The sequence below is a fragment of the Octopus bimaculoides genome, chromosome 3 (genome assembly GCF_001194135.2).
Source record: "Octopus bimaculoides isolate UCB-OBI-ISO-001 chromosome 3, ASM119413v2, whole genome shotgun sequence".
NCBI lineage: Eukaryota > Metazoa > Mollusca > Cephalopoda > Octopoda > Octopodidae > Octopus > Octopus bimaculoides.
In genome coordinates this window covers 28,019,162-28,023,059 of record NC_068983.1, presented here as the reverse complement: position 1 = coordinate 28,023,059, position 3,898 = coordinate 28,019,162, and the positions used below count along the sequence as shown (strand labels likewise).

The 3,898-nt window shown below is 36.2% G+C and overlaps 1 protein-coding gene across 3 annotated transcripts in view; it reads left to right on the top strand.

Annotated features, from left to right (window-relative positions):
- Positions 1–3,898, top strand: part of LOC106876727 (uncharacterized) — a 1,061,911-nt gene that overhangs the window by 1,051,521 nt on the left and 6,492 nt on the right. The window lies entirely within an intron of this gene.

Sequence of the window (3,898 nt, the reverse complement as noted above, 5' to 3'; positions counted from 1 at the left end):
GTCCAACCCATGCTAGCATGGAAAGCAGACGTTAAACGATAATGATGATGTTATGTTGGAAGGTTTTGATTTAAATATGGACATGTTAAAATAGTTTGCTTGGTTTGGTAACACCAGAAGCAGTCACAGAGTAGTATCATATTCATTACTCAAAATAGCCGAGTTATGTAGCAATCCTCAAAAAGTTTTTCATTATTAAAACGTCAAGGAGGTAACAAGCTGGCAGAACCATTAGCATGCTGGGCAAAATACTTAACAGCATTTCATCTTTAGAAATAATACATTTCTAAATCTCTTAGAGAGATTTATGCACTAATGATATGATGAAGTAGTTGTATGCTGTCAACTTAATGTGACAGTCCCCTGAAGGGAATATTTACTACTGTTGGTTAGACCTAGGAAGCTGCACCACTTCCTGTTGGCTTTGACACATTTCCTGTGTCCTTATGTTTACAAGGGGGAGACAAGCACCTCCACCCAGCAAAGCCTGCATGTCTCCCCCTTGTAAACATAAGGACACGGGAAATGTGTCAAGGCTGACAGGAAGCGGTGTAGCTTCCTAGGTCTAACCAACAGTAGTATTATTCCCTTCATGAGACTGTCACATAAAGTTGACAGCATACAACTACTTCTGGATTTCATCTGTCTTTATGTTCTGAGTTCAAATTCCTCCAAGGTCAACTCTACTTTTCATCCTTTTGGGGTCGATAAAATAAGTACCAGTTGAACACTGGGTCAATGTAATCAACTTGTCCCTCACCTCCTCCGAAATTGCTGGTCTTGTACCAAAATTTGAAATTATTATTAAACTCCCCAGGATGGCTGAACAGTTAAGCAATTTGCTTTTTGGTCCAAACTCATTCTAAGTGTGGAACATCTTCAGCAAGTGTTTTTTTCTTTTATCATGGCCTCTAATCAACCCAAATTTGGGAAAGGAAGTGGATAAACAGAACTGTATGAAAGCCCATTGAAAGGATTCATCATCATCATCATCGTCATTGTCATTGTCATTTAACGTCTGCTTTCCATGCTGGCATGGGTTGAACGATTTGACTGAGAACTTGCAAGCAGGTAGGCTGCACCAGGCTTCCTTCTGATATAGTAAGGTTTCTACAGCTAGATGCTCTTCCTAACACCAACCACTCCGAGAGTGTAGTAGGTGCTTTTATCTGCCACCAGCATGGCAGCCAATCAGGTGGTACTGGCATCGGCCATGCACAATTGGCGCTTTTTATGTGCCTTTAAATTAAAGAACAAGCTGTGTTACTCATTATACACTGATTCCTTTTGAGAATGATACTAAGGGTACCATGTGTGGAATACCCAGCCACTTACATGCTAATTCAATGAGAAGGCCATTTCATTGATCAAATAATTAAAACACATAATAAAAACTGGAGATCCATTTATTACATAATTTTACATCAACCTCCCTACTGGCAAGGGTTTGCCAGATTGCCACGGTCCAAGTCAACTACTATTTAGTTCTTTTATAGATGGAATGGAAGTTCATACTTTGCTTGTATGTTTTATTTTTGGCTTTAGTTTTTATAGTTAGATACCTTTCCTATCACTTTACAAAGAGACTATATGCATTTGGTCATGGCATCAACACTTGGGAGGTTGTCATGTTTTTTTACATTACAAGACTAAAAGGACATCTTAAGGTTATGCTTTATCTGCTCATTTGTTAACCTATACTTTACAGAATGTGCAGAGTGTGTTTTATTGAATTTAATTAATTTGCTAAGCAAACAGCCTAACCAGTAGGCCATATGGTTTCAATTCCCAGATTGAGTTGTGTGTTATGTTCTTGAGCAAAACACTTCATTTCGCATTACTCTGCAATCATTTCATCATCTGATGTGTGGTACACTTGTGCACCTAAACAGGCAATATCGATTTGATGAAGGAAATGAGCTTATGGGAACACAAAACATTTGATCACTACAAACAAATCACCTCTGTAGTTATTCAGTAAGAAATTGCAAAAAACCTTATCTGTTGTCAACTGATGGGCGAGTCTCTTTTACTTGTTTCAGTCATTTGACTATGGCCATGCTGGAGCGCTGCCTCTAGTCTAACAAATCGACCCCAGGACTTATTCTTTGTAAGCCTAGTACTTATTCTATCGGTCTTTTTTGCCGAACCACTAAGTTACAGGGATGTAAATATACCAGCATCAGTTGTCAAGTGATGTTGGGGTGGGGGGACAAACACACACACACTCACATATTATATATGTGCATATATATGACAGGCTTCTTTCAGTTTCTGTCTACCAAATCCACTTACAAGGCTTTGGTTGGCCCGAAGCTATAGTAGAAGACACTTGCCCAGTGGGACTGAATCCGGAATCATGTGGTTGGTAAGCAAGCTACCTACCACACAGCCACTCCTGCGCCTATCTGAGTCTCTCTCTCTATATATATATACATATACACATGCATGCATGCATACATTCATACATACATACACACACACACACACACACACACACACACACACACACACACACACACACAATCTCCATGTCAAATTACTGTTATGTCATAGCTATATTCCTCATCATAGTTTTATCATTCATACCTTTTCCTGCCATTTATACTTATAGAAATATTTATTCATGCTTAAATACATTTATACAGAAAGTCATATTAACGTTAATATTTCTTCTTTATAATTTTAATGCAGTCACTATATTTGCTTGTCTTTATGTGTCTTATAACACACACACACACACACACACACACATTTAGTATGTTTGCATATTGTTTTGTTTACTCGTTTTGTCTGAGTGTTATGTGTATGTTTTCTGTTGTTAATTTTTATGTCATTTTTTAAATTCATTATAACATTTCATTTCTTAGATGTTTTTTCTATTTGTCCAGACACATAAATGTTTGTTTTCTCTATTATCACTCATATCCGTGTTTCTGTCTGTCTGTCTGTCTCTCTGTCTCCAGATATATATATATGTATATATATATATATATATATATATATATATATATATATATATACAATAAAATGTTCAATATTCATGTGAGAAAATGTCTGTAAAAGTTACTACCAATTTTCATATCACATATATTTTTATGCTCACCACTGTATAAATAGGCCATCTCATCATTTATGACTTTGCACATGCTGCATATTCTGACTCGTTTGGGCAGTTCTAAAACATTTCTCATCAATATTTTTGCCTCATTTTTTGGCATTGTCATCTAACATCAGAATCAAAACTTATTCATCCATTTCCAAATAATCACTTATTAGCTTTAGTTGTATCTTGGGAGGGTGATTATGCCAATAAGAAACTCATATAACTCCCAAGATACTACAAAATCTGTTTCAACACACAATTTCAAATTAAGAATCTTGCAAAGCAAATACAAAAGCGATTTATTAGCTTTCCTTTATAGAATTATAATCTGGTTCTTAAAAAATTCTCTTCACATGTTCAGGAAATCTTATCCACCATATTTTCTCCCTCCACTGTCTATGCTGATTACAATTCTCTTCCAGATGCATGTCTTTTACTGATATTTTCCATGATCCAGTTAAATTATTGTTCATATATTTAATGTTGGTTGATAATATAATTTTGGGAGGCAAGTATAGAAAGGACCGTAAATTGTTTCATTCATATGATCTCATCAGCAAGGTATAGCAATCATGGAAATAATTATTTTCATTATATAACTTTGTATTTAGTTGTATACTATCAACTTAACTTGACAGTCCCAATAAGGGAATCATACCACTGCTATTTAGCCCTAGGAAGCTGGACCGCTTCCTGTCAGCCTTGACACATTTCCTGTGTCCTTATGTTTATGAAGGGGAGATAAGCACCTCCACCTTGTAAACGTAAGGACACAGGAAATGTGTCAAGGCT